The following is a 23,472-nucleotide window of genomic DNA, read 5'->3' on the forward strand; positions in this document are numbered from 1 at the left end:
TCCTTAACCCTGCCTGTTAAATGGCAGCTGCTTGGGTTAGAGTAGTAAAGTAAATGAAGTACTTCTGCAGTCAAAACCAATCTATCTTCCTTTCTAGCAGAAAACCACCTAGAAAGGAGAAAGGACTGTAGAGTGAAAACATAAAAAATAAAGTTGAATTACAAAATAATTCAACTATAACAGTAATTATTAATAGGAAGTGTATCTAGTAATTAAAAAGAATTATTATACATTATTTACTGGCCCTTTTAAGGCCATTATCAATTTATACTCATATGCTTATTTTCAGGGACATCACTTAGCTACTAGAAACATAGGTTTTGTGTCACGATTTACTTAAGGAATGCATTCAGTAAAGATTTACTGTAGAATAGAAAGGTGTAATATTTTGTGATCAAAGTCTTCAACTTGTTTACAGTAATTCATGATGCCTTTGCAATTCTGTGCTTAGGGATATATCTTTTATTCTTCCCTTAATATATTGTTAATCGTCTGAATTGTGACTAAGTGGATCTGTTGCACAAAGTGGAACAACTGCCACTTCATCCAGAGCCTCCTGTAAGGACTGGGTACCCACTTGTCAAGTTGTTCATGGCACTTTCATCCCTTGCAAGCCGTGTTCTGGTGTGTTGTGTTCCTTAACGGTACTGAACTTACTGGTCAGTTCTCTAGCTAAATGGATGCAGCTCCTCAGCACTGTTACTGCCAAATTCTGCTTTCTGTTTCTGAGGGGTTTAATTTTTAATTGGCATGAATAAGCATTGCTTCATCTGTTTACAGCTGTAAATTAGGACAGTCGACTGCTTTTGTTTTCACAGAACAGGGCAAGTACTGGTTATTCATAGGAATTTATCGTAGCATATAGGGTGGGGTTTGGGACTGCTTACTGCATCCCTCAGTTCCCCCCAGGGGAACTCCCCAGGCAGTCTGCCCGTCCCTGGGGTCTCAGGTGTCTGGTGGGGAAAGTCTTCCTTCACGGGTGGCCAGTCCGTGGTTGGAGTGGGGGATCACAACTTTAATTCTGATAATTTTGAAGAGGTTTTAGTTATTTCTGTGGTTCTGCTGATGTGGGCACTCCTGACAAGATGTTAGTAAAGATGATCCATCTTTTCAGCTTGCCTTTTCCTGGTCAAACATAACCTCCAGGCTCAGAAGCGCTTCAGCTTCATGCGTTCCGGGATGTGAGTTGGGGACTCCATTGAACAAGAGGAGGGGTGTGAGAAGTACCTTCAGTAAGACCCGTTTCTGGCATTTTTTAGACATAAAGTCAGCATATTAAAGAGCTGTATTTTTAGCCAGGATTGCTTCCTAGCAACGGACCATTTACTGTACTATGGGCTTAAAATGTATTAAATAATTTTAGCTTTCCTACGTTAACCTTGGTGGATTACACTAATGCCTCAAGGCTCTTTTCCTGTGCTATGCTATATGCCTTCCGGTACAAGACCGCAAACTACTGTCAAGGCCATATTGTGCTTAACCCCAAATGCTGTCAGACTTTTTTTAGCATAAAGATGGTGACATAATTTCTGCTACCTTCCTACTAAGCAACTAGCTAAATAAATATTTAGAAACTCAAGAGACTGCTATCCAAAAGCTGTCCTGATTTCACAAATTAAAAAAAAAAAAATTTAAAAAAATAGCTAAGTCATTCTGCAAAAACCTGTAAATAAAAATGAAGGAAAAAATCGGAATGGGGGTGGTTAACCTTTAAATCTGATGAATTTGCAGAATTTTTAGATATTTCCATGGGATAGGAAGGAATATATTTTGCTGGTTAGATTCCTTTAAGATTACTATTTGATTTTTTTAAAATTTATCTTGACTTATTTCCTTCTAAGTCTAAATATTTAAGGCTTAGTACTGAGTGATTTTCACTTTATGGTTCAATTTTGACTTTTATATTCATGTTGCACTACTGGTTTGTAGAACTCACTCGAAAAGTAGTTTTGATTTTCAGCTGTAACCAATGTGCATATCATGCTGAAGGCAAATAATAAACCTGGCTTGAGCAGCTTATTGTCTAAATAAAGCCTGTGCTGTTTAAAGAGGATACTTTGACTGAAGTATTTAAATGGTCTAGACATGATAGTGCAAGAAGGCAAAGGTCATACAAGTAATTTTCTTCCATACACTCCCACCTTCTAAATGTTGGTTAAATCTGAAGAAAATCATCCCCTCTGCCTTTCCATCGACACAGTGTAGTCACCTAGACTAAAGCAGAAATTACTTTTACACACATGTTGAACAGCTAGAAACGGTTATAGAAAGAAGCAAATAATAAACCTTCAGTAAATTCCGGCCAGTGGCTACTCCTTGTAGACTTCTAAAATATCTCAAAGTTTAATTGTAGAACAGATTAACCAAAGTATTTTAAAATATTTTAATTACTGTAAAGTTCTAAAAGTATTTTGAAATTATTTAAGTTTTAATTTTTAATTCATTTTAAAAATTTGAATATTGGAAATATTTGGATACTCTCCAAATATACATATATTGGATATTTGAAATATCAAGTTCTCAAAACACTTAAAAATACTCTTTACCATTAAAAATTCTCTTTACCATTTAAAAGAAATATCTATTGATTTAGCCCTTGTAACTATATTTACATCCCATTCAGCATTGAGGTCAATAGGATACAAATCTCCTGAGATATAGGAATTTCATAATTTTTTGTTTATTATAATTTTTTGTCCTGTTTTCTTTTCTAGTGTTTTCTTGCTAGGTCTGGGCTAAGTGTTTTTCCAGTTTTTCTGGAAGTAATAACCTTTTTCTTTACCCTGTTAGGCTTCACATTTAAAATGTGAAGTAAAAGTCTTTGGGCCAATTCTGTTGTTATTTATGCATGGGTAAAGCAAATCACAGCTGTCAAGTTTTGTGCACACCATGGAAGATGTTTATGCAAATCACTGAACAAGTCATTTTGCATGCTTAATGCAATTTTGCATATAATAAAAAACTTCCATTTGAAAAACAAAAGTGCTGATGAAAAATGTCTATTCACTCTGGTTGGTGAAGTCTTTTATTATGTACAGGGTAAACATAAATGGTAAACATACTGTCCTATTACCATGTCTCAGTTCTTGCCTGGTGAGTATAAAAAGGTTATTTCTGTCTTGTTTCTTTGCTTCAGGTGCTATCTGTTTGATTACCAATTAATATTAACTGTGGTAATGAGTATGTAGTATGGAAGCTGAAACTGAAATCTCAGCAGTCTGGCAGATGGGAGGTATGTTTAACTGTTACTGAGATGCAAAGGGAAATCATCAATGAATTCATGACACAGTTCATTACACAGGCCCAAGTAAGTACAAGTTTCTGACGAGGGGCTGTACTTGTAACATACAATCTTAATTCAGACATTTCTTAAAACCTAGTCCTGAATTAGACACCAATTTTTAAAATATTAATTTTTTTAACCCCAAATGATTCATTTTGTACTTGCATTTCCGTAAAAGTAAACCAAAAAAAAGTCATTTTGGTGTATTCCTAGTATTGTACAAGAGGTTGCATAATGTTACAAGACACTGATTTGGCCCCTGCTCCCAAAAATGGATTATTCAAGCAGCTCTTACTAGGGGTGATAGAACATGATCTTCAGTATTGCTTTCCCGCTTTTCAGTCTGGCAGACCAGGTGCTTGAAATCCGCTGATTCTCCCTACTTTTCATACAGCTACATGTTTATTATTTTTATTCTGTTAAACTTCTTATGTATTTGGGTCTCAATGTTTCACGTGTTTTGTCGCAGAAGTTTGCTGCTGTTTGTGCACGCTTCGAAGCTGCCAGATGAAGTCTGGCAGGAGAACGAGGCAGAGATATTCTGGGATCTCAGCGTGAGGAACTGAGCTCTTGTTTGCCTCAAGAGTAAGATACTTCTTTCCCATAAGAAATTTCAGAGCCCTGTAGGAAAGAGCTTTCAAGGTTGAAACACTGGTTTGTCCTCTACCCTTACCAGATCTTTTTCTGGATCTGGCGCTTCCCGTCCTTTGTGAGCATGCAGTACCTTGGCACGGGCCTTACCCGCCTGGCACAGCTGGATGTGGATCCAGTCGAAATGGCCTGAAGTGCCAGTAACTCCAGAAGGTGCTCAAGGGGGGCAGCTTGAAATTCAGCCCAGTGCAGTGCTGTGATACTCCCCTTGTGCACTACTCTGAATGCGCAGCTCAGGGTAACTGTGCCCAAATGTAATCGGCACCACCTATCGTGATGGGAGATTGTACACGTTGCTTCTCCGGTGTTGTCCATGAATTATGCTTTTTTCAAGGTTGGGATAATTCAATCTAAAAATGCTGTATAATAAATATTAGGATTATGCTGAGCTTAAACATTCCATAGTGTCTTTTGTATTGTGCCAGGAAGACTTCAGCCCTTTTAAAAACTATAGTTTGGGATGTCATTTAATGCCTATTTTGTATTGAGTTTCTGATTTTCTCTTTTACATGTAATTTGATATGAGAAAAGATGAAATCATCGAACATATTTCAGAGCAAAATGCATGCTGAAATGAAGTGTCCATGTTGATATGGCAATGGGCTGCAGAGCACTGAGCTGAAAACTGTTTTGGAAAGTCTAAGGTCATATTTTTCAGCTCCTAAATTTTCAGAGAGAGATGTTTTGATCACAGTTTTCTCTATGCTTGAGAAATCTAAACAGTGCTTCCTAGCCGGCATCGAGGCTGCCCGGGCTGGCTGCCACTGTGGGCCGGGAGCCTCCAGGGCCTCTCGCTTGCCTGTGCTGTGAGGTGCAGCATCAGCTCCTCAATCTGCTCTTTTTCTTCTACCTTCTACAAAATCCTGTCAAAAAGTGAGTTTATGCTGCTGGCAGCACTTGATGATTTTATCCTTCCATATTTTGTATTATCCCAGTTTCAAGATAAATTCTAATGAGATTCTAATAAGAACACGTCTTTTAGTTTTCCTTAGTAAATCTGAATAGATTACTCTGAATTGTACATAAAAGAAAAAAAATTAAAGTAGTCGTATTAAAATCACAAGAATGAAACATCATCCTGAGTTCCTCTGAAAAGTAGCCTTGCCTGCTGCACCAAAGTGACCTTCCTGAAGCCCACTTCTTTCTCTGCTCTGAAGTATTTTCTTATTCTATTGCATCCAACCTTCACTTACCTGACCCCTTTCTAAGATTTGGGTGAGCTTCAGAGAGATTTATAGTTGGCTGCAGTGTTTTATGATATAACACTATCATTTGCCAGTTAATGGTACAGGAAAACCCCCCATGTCCCCTGGTCTTTTACAGACAGGTGGTCTGATATATCATGTGGTGAGGGGCACGCCAAAAGTCTTTCAATGTTTCTATGTCAGTGTTATGCTTGAGGTTCGGTGTTCTTTTGTAGTTCTTGGTTTATAAAACTGTATTGGTGTTGTAATAGCAGAATGTAGAAAATTCTGTTGCAATCAAATGCAATTTATTTACTGAGACAACTTTTTAAAAACAGGTCTATGGTGAATATGAAATAATTAAATACTCATCAGAATCTGTTTTGTTGCACATGTGCCTGAGTATTTGTTCAGATGTCTGTCTAACTTTAAGGAAAACCACATACTCAAATCTTCAGTTGACTTCATAGTCTTTGATTTTTCTTACCAAAATTGTCTTCAAGGAAGTATGAAGAAGTATAGAGTGCTGTGGAGCAGATACAAATTTCCTTATGCTTCTGTACTGTGTTTTTGCAAGGTTTGTATGTTACTGTTTTGCTAATTAAAAAAAAAAAAAATCATGGTAGTCTTATAACTGGCAGAGTTAAAAATGAGTTTTACCAAGGAAACTAAATTCGAGTATTTTGCACAAGTCAAGAGACAACAGGTGAAGAAACTGAGTGAAACTGGAAAATAAGCTGTAAGAAAATCAGTGGTCTTTAAATGATACCCAGGTGTTCTGAGGAGAGGTATCAGTGAAAATGAAGAGATATGTCATGTCACTCATATCTCTTATGTCATGAGGACAGGAAGATCCTGAAAAGTGTAGGTGTATTTATCTGCATAATACAGTGTTTCTGACTTTGACATCAGGCAGAGCAGCATCTCCTTTCAGCCCTGCTGTGTGCTGCCCATTTTGCGGAGCTGTGAAGAGATAGCAAGTACAGCCGGGTGAGCTCTTCCTCGCCTCCGTAGGTGGCTGGACGTGAACATGGAGCTGATACAGCCAGGCTGCCAAAGAGCACAAAACCCTGGACCTGGCGTAGAAGCTGGTCCTGCTTAATTCCTGCATGGCATAAATGGGAAGTCGGAGACTGAATTTGGAGTACTTCTCCCCAGAGACGGCACTGTTGCAGATTGCCCTTTGTTCCACATAGTGAATTATAGTATCAGCACAGCAAGGAGCTGAACTTGGAAATATTTGTAAAACTGGTTTTCATTTAGTAGAGAAGACCTATTTGTTTGCAGGATCTGGTTTTATTTATATCATAAAGCTGAGTTTCCTATGCTAAACCCTCAGTCTCATATCCTGCGTTACAGATAATGAGCCGTAAGTGCAGCTCAGGCAAGGAGGTGCAAAATGGCCTTGAGCCATCAGCCTTGGGACAATGACGTGACCTAATCTAAACTTTCTCCAGCTCCAATCCAGCAGCCTCTGGGCTGCTCAGTCCATCACTTCTTCCTGTGTTCCCCTGCCCTCACAGGCCTTTTTTCTGGGAGCTAGGAGCTAAGTATTGTAGAAAACAGCTGCTCTGCTCTCACTGCTCCAGTGTCTCATTTTTAATGCAGTCTTAAGACACTAATAACAATGGGTTTGTTATTTTTATCTCACACATTAGATGGTACTCTGGCTCTCTGATACTCTCTAAGTGTTCTGCTTGCATTTTGTAATCCGTGATGTACCTTGTAGATACACAATAAATGAGGGATGATGCTACCCTTGCAAAGACTCCATTATTTCCAAATGAGTGTCCCAATCTACAGGCCAAAATAGTTGTTGTCGGTTTTGATTTCTTTCTCAAAAAAGATATCATTGTCACCATTTCTATGTTGTGATACAAGTACAGTCAAGTGGAATAGGGTTAGAAATTAAATCATAGCACTAGGCAAACTGATTCAGTGGCATTGAAATGTCATTTCTAGAATTATCCGGCTTACTGGGGAGTGTTTCAAGGAATAACCTTCTGGCACGGCAGACTACAGTGCGGGGATTAGACGGGGCTTGCACAGCGGGCCAAATTCTGTCTGGTGTTAATTAGGATTGTGTGAGCATAAGTGAGGACAAGAACTGTCGCAGCGATTGCCATTTTATTTTTAAATCTCCTGTAGTATGTTTGTGACATTATTTTTTCCCCAAATTGTTCTACAAAGTCACAGCATCTGTTTTGTTTTCAGAAATTTAGTATATGTTTAGGACCCTGCTTTCAAGTGAAATACATCTGATTTTAATTTTGTCTAAGAAACCCTGCAATATTATCCTGTGAGCAGGACCTAGAGTTTTGAAGTTTTCTGAAAACATCCTTAGACCATAATTGAATGCTGTTTACAGAGGTTTTCCAGAAAAGCAAGAAGACTCCTAGGGAAGCCACAGAGTGAAGGATAGGTGCTCAGCCTGCGAGACAGTTCGCCTGGTCCTACAACCACCCCTGCTTCTTCAGGGGCAGAGAAAGAAAGAAACCCATGGCAAAACTTTTGGATTTGACTCCCAAAACCTGTCAGCAGAAGAACATGGGAAGTTAAGATGGACAAGCTTTAACCCAAAATGTTAGCGTGGGGCTTTGCACGCTTCCCAAATTGCTATTTAACAGTGTCAGAATGAAATATTCGAAGACAAAGCTTTGCATTTTGAGTCAGTCCAAATGTAGACTAGAATATGCAGCACACTGCCTTCTGCTTCCGGAGCCTAGAAGAAATTCAAGCTGATTAAATAGCATTAATACTGTTATTTTCAATAATGTTCTTTGATCTGGGAGTCTGCTATTTTTAAGAAATCAGATCAAAAGTTCAAATGCTAAGAGGTGCTATAATTGAAATAAGCTTCTAACATCATGAAGGGAACTTTTGGAACTGTCGCTAAAAGGATGACTGCGACTGATTTAATAGTATTTGGTGGGAGCTACCAAACAGCTTATTGAAAGGAGAATCTAGGGCATAGAAGAAGTAGTTGAATTTAAGTTATTTTATGAGGAAATAAGACAATATGTGAGCTGTATTTTGGCCACTGCATTTCTACCTGGAAAAAAATTGCAGAAGTGTGCTGCTGACAAAGAGTGTGGAAGGGAGTGATCAGGAGAAACGCAACCAGCCCTGCTGCCAAGCCACTGAGTGGCAGATCTTTTGCGGGGCAGGGATGTTTCCTCATTTGCATTCTACTAGGTTTCTGGCAAACTGCTAACGTGATGCTAATTTCCCAAAGTTCATTGTGGGAATGACTGGGCCAGTTTTTAAAGAATTCATAATTCCATTATGTAAAAGTCTGGTTTGTAAGTCTGTGTTGAACATGACCAGGTTTAAAAAGCAGAAACTTCCTTGCAAAATCAAGAATGTTTTGTGTTGATATTGCTATTCAAAACAATTAATTCCAAGATTATTTTTGGTTTAGTATTATTATTCATTCTATTTACTGCAAAAAGATCTGACAAGGCTTGCAGCCAGATGTGAGTGCTAATTTCAGCCATAGTTCTGATATAGATATACTCTATGGACCAAGGAGCAAGACTTACACAATAATTAATTATTTGAGTTCTATCTGTTTCCTCATTTAGACAGCTGGAGTTGGAGAAACATTCCATGATTCTCTATGCTTACTCTGTTTATGCTTTTTGTACTCTGTATATAACTCTGTGTTTATTCTGGGCATCTAATATTGTTATTCTTCATAAGAGTTCTCATTTTGTTTATATCTGCCTTTATAGTATTTTTAAGAATTTTTTTTCTACTGCAGAAAAACAAGGACCTTTAAAATCAGTCCTATGATTAAACGATAAGATTAGGTAGTATGTTTAAAAGGGGAGAATACACTAGAAATGACTTTTATGATTTTTGCCAGCCGCCCATGCACCCTTAGCTCATCAGGGAAGGTGCTGGCAGCTGTTTGTTTATGTTAAGAGGGGATGGCATTTATGTCTCTTGTTAAATCCTTTATTGACGCAAACTGCCTAAATCTCCTTAGGAAGAAACAATCGCTGTGAGGCACGCTGGGACGGGTGGGCAGGAGACTCCTCTCATACGCAGAGCGGTGTCAGGACAAACGTGTGTCATGTGTCACCTGTGCCTATCGGAGGCGGTTTGCTGAACGAGAAGGCTGAGGAGCTGCAATCAAACCCTCCCTTCACGCTCCCTGTGCACGGCCTTTGCCGGCGAGTTGGATGGGGTGTGCAAGGGAGTAAGTTCTGGGTCTACATTATGACTTAAAATGCAACTGCGCTTGAATTTGCTCTGATAATAAGATAAGGAGTAAGTTGTAAAAATAACAAGCGTAAAGGGGAGTTAATTTTTCTGTTCTCTATGGGAATTTCCCTTGATGGATCAATAATCCCACCGGGTTTTTTTGTTTCTGAATGGAATTACAGCGTTCTGCTTCCTTTAAGCAAGCCAACCATGCAAAAAAGGGGAAAATCTGAAATTACATTACTTAACAGCAAGTATACCTCACTGTCCCAGTTTAAAAAAATAACTAAACTTGGTGGTTTTGCAGCCATGACATGACCTGTTTCAGTCAGTGAGCAAACTGATACCTGGGTCTTCCCATTCTCTCCTGCGTTCTTTCTCACCCAAACTGATGTGCAAGCGTGTCAGGAGATCAGAAATGTGTAATGCAGCGGGGCGGGGGGGCTCTGAACCCTCCATTAAAAGGGATCTGTCGCAAAATGTCCTGTAAAGCAGCTTTAAACCAAAAATACTAGAGATGTAGCAGCTTCCAAATGACCTGACTTTTCCAAGTACCTGAATGATTTATGTCCTTCACTGCAAATTAATTCATTTTTGTCAGGCTGATCTAATAGATTTACTACAGAAATAATTTTGCAAGTAACTTATCTTTCTTTAGCTCTACTGGATTTCGTAAGGAAAAGAGGATTAAGATTTATTTTTTTTTAAGGAAACTATATTCCCTGACAAGTCTCAGGTGAGGTTTCAAGTCTTTAAAACAAAAGGACTGCTGCTCTTTGGTTAACTTCTGATTTCCTGAGTGTTTTGAGAAAGTAGGGTTTGGAGCAGGGGTTTCCTTGCAAGGTCTGTGTTTGGTTTTGGAGGAGTGCAAATATAGGAAAAGAACAGAAAAAGTTGAAGTAAAATGGATTAAAAGACCATTGGAAGGAAAATCATACTAATTAGGAAACAAAATCAAAATATGGTGAGAGCAGCAAGTGATATAGAAGGAGAGGAGAATGATGATATATATGTGAGTGATGGAAGATGGAAGCAGAGAGAAGACAGAGAAAAGAATTAATCCAGAGTTGAGGGTGAGCTTTTAAGTCAACGTGAGTAACAACCACGGTTGAAAAAAGGCAGTTGTAATTTAAAACAGAAGTAATTTGAATAACTGAATTCTTAAAAATTAATCTGATTTATAGATATTCTTCTAAGGTGATATGGTTGAGATCTTACTGTTTTGAGATGTCCCAAAGTGAAATTTGGGATTCAAATAATCAGGCAATCGGATACAACAGAATGCTGGTTTAGTAGCTGTAACTCAGGGCTCACTGTTGTCAGATAACATAAAACTGTGTAAAATGTTGTTTTTCTGTGTTGCCAGTAACATTTGCATGGTACATGGAAAACCACACAGCCTGATGAAGAGTCCTTCATTTCTGACTACTATGTGCTATCAATGAAAAAAATCAGTAATAATTCAAAATTCAGTCTACAAGATGTTTTCCATTTCTGATAATTCAAGGAAGAGGAATAAAAGATGAATTCCTGTTTCTTTACCATCCAGGAGATGGAAAAGGGATGTCCCTCCTCCCTCTCAGCCTCAGTTGCGGGGCAGGCAGAGGGGTTTGGGTGGGCAGGACAGCACTGCACACGCCGCAGCCATGCATCAGATTCAAAATCGTTTCTGTAGTAAAAAATGCTCTTTTAGAAAATCCTTGTGTTTTGCTTCATTCTCTTTTCTTCCTTAATCCCTTTCCCTTCTTTTATTTCCATTACGCAAGCAACCTAATTGCTTTTAAAATTCACATTCTTTCTGTTCTACAATGTATTCACCTCCCTATGTCGTGAGCTAGTCCCAAAATATGTTGTGTACCAGAAATAGCAAATGGGAGTTTTGTGTTCTCTGTTTTGGTTTTGTGTTTTGTGGTTGTTTTTTTTTTCTAGAAGCTTCTTTCCAGCAGACTCTTGTCTAAATATTGCCCAGCAGTCCTGTGGCATTTCCGAGATCTGGGACACAAAATCATTCGCTTTAATTCCCATCTCTGATTACTTTGTGCTTCTGACCAGTCTCTGGAGCTGAAGCATGCAGATTTAGTATGTTTGATTTGCTGTGCCTCTGAAATCTTTTATCAGCCAAGAATAAAGAACAAAACAAACCACCCAAACCTGTTCTCTCTGCAGCTGTACAGGAGGAAGCACAGTCTTGGGGCACCATAAAGTTTGAAATTTTCTCCAGGTGGTCCAAAGAGAACATGTGCTTTAATTTGTGTTATGTTATACTGATCTGAATATTTGCTGTGTCTAAAAGGTAATGTCATTTGGTGTGGAAAGGCAATGAGAAGGGAAACAGTGTTTGGCATGTGTCGGTATCAGTGAAAATTTGTCTTAAAGATTTATGGAAGTAACCCCAGTTGCAGGGAGTTAAATATGTATTTTTCTAAATGGATGCCATCAGCAATCCTAAATCCTCATGTAAAATGCCTGGAAGTGTGGTGGATGTGTACATAACCTAGGCCTGAAACAAGCATCAGCTGCATCAAACTAACCAGGCATTTAAATGACAGTGCTGCAACCAGCGCAGTTTTGTTTTCTGAATCTCCTTGTGCATGCTTTACCAAAGCTTTATGGAAATAATTAACTGAGTTAAAGTGAAAAAGGAAGATGATTCAGAACAGAAATTAGCCAATATTTGTGGGGCTCAAATTTGATGGAAAGTCTCAAAGCCTGTAAGAGCCATGTGAGATGCTCTGGGCTGCGTGGGCAGCCGGTGGCCTGGCCCTGCGTGCTGGGGGGACGGCTGGCTGTCCCACCAGGCAGGGCTGGAAGAGAGTCTTGGGAAAGACACTGGAGAGGTTTAGCAGCACGGTGTCTGTCTGGGTTGGTGCTGTACGATGCCAGATGGAAAGAAAACTCCAGATGAGCAGGTGAGGATATAAAATGGAAATACTTGAGTTGGCTTAGAAACGATGGTGAAACGGTCACCTGAGTGCACTTTAAAGTATATTTGTGGCCATAAATGGGGCCTGGCTTTGCCTGTAGGAGTTATTGAAGCTGTCTAGCACTAAGGCTGTTCCTATACGCAGGAGCTGAGGAGCACCAGAGGTTTCCTGGCACAGGAGTGCAACTCTACAGAGTTGTCAAAGTGGTCCCTGGTGCGCGTTTGGCCAGGACTAACTCGCAGTCTTCCAGGCAGCTGATTGGCATGGCTTGTGAGACAGCACAGGCCAGGTAGTGTTCCTGCAGTGTGGTTTGGATTCAGCCGTCCTCTTCTGAAGGGGAAGAGAGTCAGTTTAATACTACGGACTTGGGCAACTCCAAGCCAGTTGGCTTCAGTTCAGGAGAATGGTCCAGGCATGTTTGATACATTAGACCCCAGTAAGAGGAGCCAGGAGTACTGTCCCACGCTAGTAGTCACCGATTTATCTTCTGGGGCCCTGCAGTGATTGCACTGGAAAATGCTAGGAGTGGACCAGGAGGAAAAGTCCTGATCTTCCTCTAACCCTTAGAGGCACCTCCATGTCTACTGAAAAAGTGTTTCTGTTTTTGCCCTTGTATGAAAGAAGGGTGTTTGCACGGCCAAGATTACATTTTAGCAATCATTTGTAAGTCACGTTGTGCTTGATAATTCACAGAGCAGTAGCTGTTTTGCAGAGTAATTTTCTTTATTTACTGTACAGCTGATCTGAAATGCAGTGGTATTGCACTGTCTGTTAAAAAATACTAAGGCTCCTTTGGTTAAATTGTTCTCCATATTCTTCCACTTTTGAAAAATAGTACTTTCACAAATATGTTGTGCGTTAAAAATTAAACTTTTCAAACAAAATACTGACATTAGCTACCCAGCAAAGTTAAATAGGAAGCGCATTGTCTACTGTAACTTCTGGTTATGGGCAAAATCAGGTTTAAAAGCAGGGTATATCATGCCCTTGGCTCTTGGAGAGTATTAAGGAGGTAATCATGGGAAAGAAATGGACTGAATTATATTAGGGAGGAAAATAAAATAACACTATCAGCTGACGTCTCTATTGGCAGAGATAATGCTTCCTTCTGGGCAGTTCCTGCTGTCACGGGCTGTTCCTCTGCTGCCTAGCTTGTGGTCAAATGCACTGTTTAATGTTCTAGGGAAAACTTCCCGTAACCTGGTACTTGACAGTACTAACATCCGTACTGACCTATGTAGTTTAATGGAAATGCACAGCAGTTCTTTGAACGTGCTTTTTTTCCTCCTGTGTACAGTCATCTAAAGGGACTACTTGCACTTAGTACCCCACATGTGGGTGTGATGTTTCTGGAGAATTTGTGCTTTAACACAACAAGAGGTTGCTTTTTATTTTACCAGAGGGAGAGTTACATCCTTGGTCACAAAACCAGAACCAGAATTAATAAAGAAAAACATAAAAGCAATGAAAAGGAAACTTTAAGTATATTTAACACCAACCTTCTTCCCTGGAAGATTTTGCAGAGGCATCTCTCAGCTATGAAGCCTTAGGGGTAGCTTAGCGCCATGATGCTTCTTGGGAGTTATGTTTCAAATCAGCCTTTAAGCTAACTTTGGAAGTTGAAGAACTCAGCGTGTATCTTCTTTTCTTCTCTCTTTCTTCCCCTCATCTGTAAATTTAGCACTTGACATAAAACATGCTGTACCAAGTGTATTGGGTTTGTGTGGCAAGGTTTTGGTAGCAGTTGGGGGGGTACAGGGGCAGCTTCTGTGAGACCCTGCTCGAAGCTTCCCCTGTGTCCAATAGAGCCGATGCCAGCTGGCTCCAAGACGGACCCACTGCTGGCCAAGGCCAAGCCTATCAGTGACAGTGGTAGTGCCTCTGGGATAACGTATTTAAAAAGGGAAAAAAGTTGTGGCGGACACAGAAACTGCAGCCGGAGAGAGGAGTGAGAACATGTAAGAGAAACAGCCCTGCGGACACCAAGGTCAGTGAAGAAGGAGGGGGAGGAGATGCTCCAGGTGCCGGAGCAGAGATTCCCCTGCAGCCCCTGGTGGGGAAGACCACGGTGAGGCAGGCTGTCCCCCTGCAGCCCAGGGAGGTCCACGGTGGAGCAGATATCCACACCACAGACCCTGGAGGGCCCCACGCTGGCTGTCTGAAGGAGGCTGTGACCCTGTGGAGAGCCCACGCTGGAGCAGGCTCTGGGCAGGACCTGTGGCCCTGTGGAGAGAGGAGCCCACGCTGGAGCAGGTTTGCTGGCAGGACTTGTGATGACCCTGCGGGGGACCCACGCTGGAGCAGTCTGTTCCTGAAGGACTGCACCCTGTGGAAGGGACCCATGCTGGAGCAGTTCATGAAGAGTGGCATCCCATGGGAAGGACTCATGTTGGAGAAGTTTGTGGTCAGCTGTCTCTCATGGAAGGGACCCCACACTGGAGCAGGGGAAGAGTGTGATGAGTCCTCCCCCCGAGGAGGATGAAGCGGCAGAAATAACGTGTGATGAACTGACCGTAAACCCCATTCTCCGTCCCCCTGTGCCGCTGGCAGGGAGGAGGTAGAGAATCCAGGAGTGAAGTTGTGCCTGGGAAGAAGGGAGGGGTGGAGGGACGGTGTTCTGAGATTTGGTTTTGTTTCTCATTACCCTACTCTGGTCGGTTGGCAATAAATTAAGTTAATTTTCCCCAAGTTTTGTCTGTTTTGCCTGTGACAGTAATTGGGTGAGTGATCTCTCCTGTCCTTATCTCAACCCATAAGCCTTTCATTATATTTTCTCTCCCCGGTCCAGCTGAAAGTTGGGGGGAGTGATAGAGTGGCTTTGGTGGGCACCTGGCATCCAGCCAGGGTCAACCCACCACACCAAGTTAGACCAAAGATTTATCTAGCTGTTTCCAATAGGAGCCAGTAGCAGAAATAAGGATAAATATAAGCATAAAGCAAGCGTGAAGTGATACACTTCCACAAAACATTTTATTCTCCACAAAGTGTGGCATAAAGAACTGCAACAGTGGTGCTATATATAAGGTTTATTTAATGTGTGTTCACTGGCTCTCGATGGATTTGTATTCCAAGAATGTGTCCACTGGCTTTTTGGGTCCAGTTCTGTCATTTGCTGCATATATTATTTACTCAACAGAAATGCGGTTTCTCAACTTATGCTGGGATGATTAGGATGGCTCAAGTTCTTTCCTGAGGACTGATCTTTGAGATCAAAATGCTACAGGAGGGATACTTCTGTCCTGAGGGGTTCATCTGCATTTGAATTCTGTTGTACCCATTAATTGGCACCTTCCTTCTACTTTAAAAAAGGTTTCTACTTTTTGGTCATCTTGTGAGTGCCTGACAAATATTCTGTGTGTCTTGCAAAGACGTGTGGCCTTGCAAGTGGATCTCTTGCTATTGTCAGCTACTTGGGGGTGAGGTACTGGGAGCTGGAGGCTTTCTCTTAAACACACCAAATTTTGGTGCCACAGGCAGCAAAATATCACATGCTCCCATTTCAAATGCTGAGAAGATATGGCCTTCAGAACTAGTGGCTCCTTCTGCCCATATTCTATCTGCCTTACCTCGCATCTGTAAAGTGGGGAAAAAAGCCCCCTTCATCTTACTGTGCTTCTTATTCTGAATATAAATTCTTTTTGAAGCTATACAAAATACTAGTGATGAGCTCTCAGAAAATTCAAAGAACAAGTTAATAATATAGGCTTCAGAGCAATACAGGAGGCCTGGGGCCCAAACACTCAGGAGAGCAAAGAGGGAAAAAAAATATCTGTGGTAGCAGCTCAGCAAACATCCATCTATCTGTGTGCTGAAAAATGTAGAAGCTCTCTGGAAATCAGAATATGATTATGTAGGTGAGGACAAGGGAATTCAATTAAAGTTGACCAAATGCTTAATTGCTTTATTTTGCAGTCTTGCTAATCTTCTTTCAAAGCAGGCTCTGCGCGTAATATATTGTAGTTTAACCTTGGTATGACTATGTTTTTTGTCATTCTTTCCCTGCTTACAAGAAAAAAAAAAATCATTACAGTGTTTCTTTTTATTCAAAACATTAAGTTAGTATTTTTTTGCTATGTTACATTGTTTTCTTGAGCCTATTTACGTGTCTTAATTGGCAAGTAATTGCTTTCCTAATCCAGATAAGTAGTGTTGAAATGTGAGTTGCAAAGTCCAGTGCCTTTTAGATTGATGGGTGGAGACTCTGCTGTTGTTTGCGAAGGATCACTGAAAATTCTGCATTGCCAGCCTAATAAACAATAAATTCTATCAGTACAGAAATATAATCTCAGGTATTTGTAGGCTGTGGTATTCTGTGATAAATGGTTCTCCAACAAAAAACATGAAATACAGTACGTGACAGTGTGAATAATCCACTCTTGTCGCATTGGTAGAAGTTGGGAAAATAATTTTAGAATAACTAATTTTTAGTCCTTTTAATGAACTGTTGTACTGACCTATTTTTGATATAATCTTAGAGGCTGTAATCTGAAGACCATTCTCTGATTCCCTGTAAACCAGTGCACATTACTGGGTATTAGTTCTGGCTCATCTATTTATTTCAGCAATACTTTTTCTATAGTAGTAATACTGAATTCTTCACAAGGATTTAGTGATAATCCTGTTAATATTTTATTGTTTGTGCAATTACAAGGATGGATATCCTTGCATGATGTTTTTATTGTTGGTAGACAAAAAATGACTTAACAAAAAATTGTAATTACTCTTCACTGGGGGAAAATTATGCTTAAGAAGAAAGTAGTTCATCATACTTCTTCATTACGTATATCGTAACGGGCTATTGTATGGGGAGTTTTCACTAATTCATAGCAATCCCTTCCAAACTTCGCTGTGGAGTTGCACATAAACAAATACTCATTCACTCACATATTGACAATTGATTCATGTGGGCTATGCATTGGTACTTTGCATTGTTTCTACTGTCGCATTAAATCACTTTGCTGTCTCCCGAATAAGATCACAGATTAGTATATATAATACTTTGTATACTTTGTATAAAAATAATATAGGAGAAGCATACTGACCCTGGACCTTCTCACTTCCAGTAGTTCCAGCTGTGGCAATAATGGTCTGCTCTGGTTTTTATCCCCTGTGCAGAGACAGACATGAATTTGCAAAGCACAGAAGTTAAAAAAAACCACACTGTAATACATTAAGGGTGTATGTTGTACAAAATTGCATTATTTATTTCATTCCTTTCTGGGAGAATATGTATTAACTTGTATGTTCAATTGAACAGAATTGCGTATCAGTTCTGCTTTTCCAAAATACAGGCATCTGTTAAATAGAAATGAATTTATACACACAGAAGTTGTGTCTGTTGGAACTTGCATAGTAGAAATGGGCCCCAGATGTTACAGTTATGTAAGGCCCTAATCTAAAGCCAACTGAAGAGAGTCTTGTGGGCTTCAGATCATGCCAATAAGAACATTTTTGGGAGAATTAACATCGAAGGAGATTGCAGTAAGCTAACGTTGTCTGTAGCTATTGTAAGTATGAAATCAAAATGTATGGGTGGAGGGGTGTGCCTTATTCACTGTGACTGGAGTTAAATTTGAACTCTGAAGGGGAAAAAGGTGACATGAATTATCTTTAATAAAAAAAAGACTTCATTTAAATGTTAAGCACAACTGTATGTATCTTAAAGCTGTCATTTTTCTGTTTACTTGAGTGTTTGTGTGGGGGTGGTTAATTATTAATGTTTTGAGTATGAGATACTTGTTTTGAAGTAGATGTCTTTCTGCCTTTAAACTGATACAGCACTGCATTGCATAGCTATCACTATGCATTACAAAATAGAAATTAAATTCACAAAGGGAGTTAGGCCCTTGGTGGGTTATCTTGTAATGCTTCGCAGTGAGGTTTGGGTGGTGGAGGCTTGTTGCCCCACCGCTACCAGCATCTTTTCCCCTGTTTTGTTCCCAATAGCTATTTCGTCTTACGGGCCTGGCAGGAAAAAAAATGCAAAAAAGAAAAAAACTCAAACAGGTAGTTTCCTGCTAGGCTAGGTGTGTCACTCTCGTCATGTACGGGTCCGACAAGTGCTGGGACCAGCAGAGGGGAGGTACCAGGGATGGGGGCAAGAGGGGAGGGCCAAGAGCTCCACCCTCAGCAGTGCGGCTTACTTATTGAAATTGTTAGTTTAGCTGTTTTATGTGATGTTTATGTTTTATATGCTGCATTCAGATTCCTGTAAGGTTCCTAACACATCTTTTAGTGCCATCAGGAACTTAAATTTTCACCTAGTGCTGAAGTTCCTTCTCTGCAGAAATTAAAATGAACTGCAGGAGCTCTATGAATCCTGCTTTCCTAACCAACGCTTAACCTAAAAGTACTGTTGCGCACTGATCCTGCTTTGTGGACCTTGCAGTAAGGCAGTGTCATATAAGAGTGGGAGTGTATTTAGGCCGGTGGAATTCCACATTTTCCATTAAATTGATTTTTGGTAAAGTAGCATGTACCTGAAGTCAGGAAGATCAGCATCCATGAAGATGCAACAGTTTGCTCTCAGATGCAACTGTTGGTCTCAAGAGTAACAGTTTGCAAGGCAAATTCCTCAAGTTAGCTGGTCAAAAATGGGGAATATGAAGGTGCAGTTCTTGGTAAGCCAGGCACTCTTATCGTGTATTTTAATTGTAAAACATGGATGTGAATCTTTTTCTCTCAGTAGGTGTCTAACCAAGTCAGCTTGCCCTTATTAAAAAAAAAAAAAAAAAAAAAAAAAAATCTTCCCTGTGTGCTATAACCACTAATCTTGCTGGTTTGAGTACTCACCTGTTTCAAACCTTCAAACCTATTTTGCGATATTTAGGCATTACAGAATTTTGTCCTTTATTCTGTGATGAATTTTTCATCTTGAACCCTTTTCCACTTATAGAAAATAGTTGACTTTTCATTGGCCACAGAGAGAAAAAACAAGACATTAACTTTATATCTGGTAGTGAAGAAACTTTTCCTTGGTGGTGGGAGACCCTGTTCATGTCCCTTACTCAAACTGGGCAGTGTACTTGGGAAGCAGCCGTCTATCCTACAGCTCAGCTCCCACCATGCTGGGTGAGCGGCTGGGTTACTGTCTTCTGCTAGAAGTATCAACCAGCCACTCTCTCAGCATCTCACCTGGGACTCTGCTGCGTGAGCAGCCCTGTTCAGTTAGTGTGCAAAACACCAAGCAGACTGGCCCTTTGGTAAAGCTCTGGGAGAGAATGATGAACCTGAGAAACCTTCATGAGCTTTGACATGAACAAGGGAACTGAGCGGTCTCCTGCCGTCAGGGTGGTTTTGAGTGTTTTCTGTGGAAAGGCTGTTGCAGCAATTTAGGAAATCTGAGTTTGGGTCTGTTTGCTACTGAACTGTTGACTGTGTGAGCTTTGACTAATTTATCATCTGTCTTTTCAACAAAAATTTTGTAGATGTCAAAATTCATATATATCAACTTTGCGTAGGCATATACAGAGTTCTGCTGTCCTGTCATATTACATAAATGAGTGATTTTAATACCTTGATGTCTTTTGGGAAGACTTTGGGTCTTCTCAAAGGGGAAAGGAAAGTCTTCTAAAGTTGACTCTTGCCAGGTGAGAAGAGCTGGTAATACATGTAACTTATTTGAATGGCAAAGGGATAAATACTCACCTTCAAATAGGGAAAGGGAACAGCTTGGACCATACTTAACTCAACCTGAGATCTTTGTATGGGATACCTAAAGAGTTGGCTGAGGAATCTCAGAAACATGAAGTTATCTTTTGAGAAACTGTGCAAGATTGGTGAGGTACCCGATGACTGAACAAAAGTAAATTTGATATCTCAGGTAACTGAAGAAAAACAAATGCAGTACCTGCCTTTAAAATGGGAACGAAATGAGAAACAGAAGGATCGTCCTGTATAAATATATATTAGATTTAGAGATGTGGATTGACAAGTTGCTGTGCATTACAAGTTCATGCATTTATCCATCAGCAAATGCCAGATAACATAATCCATAATGAGGCAGAATTACAATAAATTGCCTTAATTTGTTTGCCATATGCTGAGTGCCCACATGTCCACATATGGATCAGCTGATGCACAATAACTTGGTGATGACAAAAATTACTCATATGTCTAAGATTTTATTATTTCTGAGCTATTGACTGTTGTGATCTCTAACAACTCATTTATGATCTGGTTTGTCAAGAAGAAGTTTTTTAGACAGACATTCATTTTCAGTTTGGGATGGAAAGAGGCAGAGTCCAGATACCTTGATTTGCTAAACTAAAAAAACCAAACCAAACCAAAAAAACCTTAAACATTCACAAGCAAGCTGCTATTAGTATGTCACTGAGAATGAGTAGTCAATCAGTGCTTCTATTCTCCTATGTGCTTAATGGCATTTATAGTCCAAATATAGTAAAATTTCATAAGGTTATGTTCAAAATTGATTGAGACTTCTGATGAAAACACTGTGTAAATACAGAATATTAATATTTAACATTAAAGCTACTTCTCCATTAGTGCTATACAAGATTAAAGAATGAATGAAAATAGTAATCGCTGGATGAATTGTGTTCATGTTCTCTTGACAATTAAAAGACCTTATATTTTTCTGTAAGTGGCTGAAGGTCACTCACTTTTGTTCTAAGGCACCTCAATTAATTTGTCAGGTTACACACAGCACGCAGCTTTTAACAGACCTGGTACTTCATAGGTGAAAATTCACCCTCTTGGGTAAAAAAGGGCAGAAGCAATCTAGCATTTACTACACACTAGTTTTGTGACTGTCTGCTACTCAGAAGTTAAAAAGAAAAAAAAAAGAAAAAGAAGTGGTTTGTATTCTATGGCTAGAAGACTTAGGGAGGTTTTGAAACTTTATGATTGGTACCAGGGAATTTCTCTGTTGCAGTTTCTCCAGTTTAAATCATATTATGACTCTGTTTTCTAGTATAAAGTTCTTTTGTTTCAATATTGTGATGCCAAAATTTGCCATGATGACAGCCTGGTCTTGCAAGCTTAGTTTCAGTATTCTGTAAAATCTGCTGAAGGGCAGAAAATAAGCCTCTGGATTCAGAGCTGCCCTGTCCTAATTGCGATATTCCAGCTGGGACTGTGATTGTGTATTCTTCAGAGTAGTGCTGATTTGCCCCAAGGTATTTGTGTCCCACAGCATGTGTTAAACTTTTTAAGGATAATAATTTTGCCAAAAAGCTAGCTCAGTAATTGCACTGTAAAAAAACCCAAAACGTTATTAATACAGTATTGCATCAGAAATTGCTATACTTCTCACAGCCTTCTAAAATTGTATTCACTGAAGTTTGCTTCCTCTGAAAACAGTAGTTGTTTCAACATTTCCAGTTTAATAATGCATCCTAGAAGTGCCTTATGGAAGTCAAAATAAATTATACAAGAGGTTGTCAATGTTCTGTGTATTTTTCTTTGCTGAATCTATTTCAGGTAAATACAAATATCTATTTCATGAGAAGTAAATATTTGGCTATCATCAAAAACTTATGCAAGGTTTCTACTTTTTTAATTCTATTTTGGCACCTGAACTGGATCTAACATGAATACTGGTTTCTGAAACACTGGTAAAATTTTAACAATCCCGCATTCCCAGACTCCCCTTGCAAAAAAACCCCACAACCACCTGATCATGTATCAACCAAAAGTCACTTCTAGTTTCAGTGAGTTAGAATTGTTAACAATATGGTATGCAGCTAATATAAATAAGAAATCACATTTTGAGTGATGGGGGGAGGGAAGAGGATAACTTTATATTGACCTTGGTACATCTTAAAAGTGGCTGTGTGAAAATATGTGTAGAAACCAGTTAATACAAATGGAAGCCAGTCTGAAGTCATCATCTAAAAAACAAAAAAAATCTGTTTTGATTCTTACTGTAAGACATGTAGGTGGGGTCTGTCCTTCCCTCTCCAACTACTGTCGACTTTACAGAGTCTACTTACAAAGTCAGTGTCAAGAGTTTGGGCCTTTGGAAATAGGCACTGTTTTCAGCTCTTATAGACCAGAGTTTTGACTTTATGACTTTGCTTGTCTAGCATGCCTATTAAAGACCAGTTTCGAGGTGTAAGTAGAGAAGAAGATTGCCTAGCTCACTGAGCAGCTGAAGCCAAAAAAAAATATGTTTGTGCTTGTTGCTATCTCTCAGGAGTCACTGCCTCATCATTTATTATCTCTGTGGTAGCAGGAGCAGAAAGCTGCTTCTCCGCAGCTCTTTCTCTGTTCATACCATTCCCTACCTGTTGCTGCCTGCTCCTTACTCCTCTTTACTACACTTCCAGAAGCCTCTGACCAATACAGACATGTATCCTTCATTCTTTTTATTTACATTTCACCTATACTCTTATTTTAAGCTGGTTGACCCTAATCTTGCAAACTCTTAAACTCATTAGGGTCAATGATATTATGCATGTGAGTTTCCCTGATGATTTCAGTGGACCGGCTAACATATGGAAGTACTGCCACGCTGATGCGTCTAATGAGGTTATTTTTAGGATGATAATTTTTATAAAGAACCATGATTAAGGTTCATTTGAATGTATCTTCTATCATAATATATATTCTACCTTAATTATGGTCAAGCGTAATTTCCCTTTTACAGGGGAGATTTCCAACTTGAAATACCAGTGCCTATAATCCCTGTTCAGGAGGGGGAAAAACAAAGAAGAAAAATCCATACCCGCAAACATCAAGAAGCCCAGTTATCCAGTGTTTGTGTCCAGATACTTCTCCATGATTTGCTTCTGGGTGCATAGCCAGTTGTTGTATGTTAACAGGAGGCCATGCGTGCTGCAAGGCATGCAGCTGACATTAATAAAATGTTACGTTACTCCAGCAAGTGTGCAGGCTTCGTTCCTAAAGTGGCTGACGTCACCGGGAGCGTGGAGCCCTCCCACTCCTCCTTGGTAATTGATGGTGACGGGTTCTCTGCTGAGCTGTAACCTAACATAGGGACTGAATCAGATCAACAGCTGAGAGAAATCGCCAGCAAACAGTATCGCTCCATATAAACAAAAGCTGCGCACTTCAAACCAGGCCTTAGACGGACAAGGAACTTGAATAATGGTTAATGCAGGCTGATTTGCTGAAGTTTTCGCTGGTGCACTGCTTTGCGTCGGAGGTTTTGCTCCTGTAAGAAGCGTTGCTGCTGCTGGAAGGGCTGGCCTGCTTGGGGCAAGGCTGACATGCTTGACAGACGCCTGATGTCTCCTCA

General features: G+C 39.9%; 1 protein-coding gene and 1 long non-coding RNA gene across 2 annotated transcripts in view; one reads left to right on the plus strand and one right to left on the minus strand.

The window, feature by feature from the left end:
* The window catches only part of CACNB2 (calcium voltage-gated channel auxiliary subunit beta 2), a 269,905-nt gene that overhangs the window by 111,536 nt on the left and 134,897 nt on the right, over positions 1–23,472 (plus strand).
* On the minus strand, positions 16,251–17,358 carry LOC115339669. The gene is made up of 2 exons (XR_003922792.1): positions 17,294–17,358; positions 16,251–16,497 (listed from the first exon to the last, which is right to left on the minus strand). It is a non-coding gene; the product is annotated as an uncharacterized LOC115339669 (long non-coding RNA).

This window comes from Aquila chrysaetos, chromosome 3 (genome assembly GCF_900496995.4).
Source record: "Aquila chrysaetos chrysaetos chromosome 3, bAquChr1.4, whole genome shotgun sequence".
NCBI classification, from domain to species: domain Eukaryota; kingdom Metazoa; phylum Chordata; class Aves; order Accipitriformes; family Accipitridae; genus Aquila; species Aquila chrysaetos.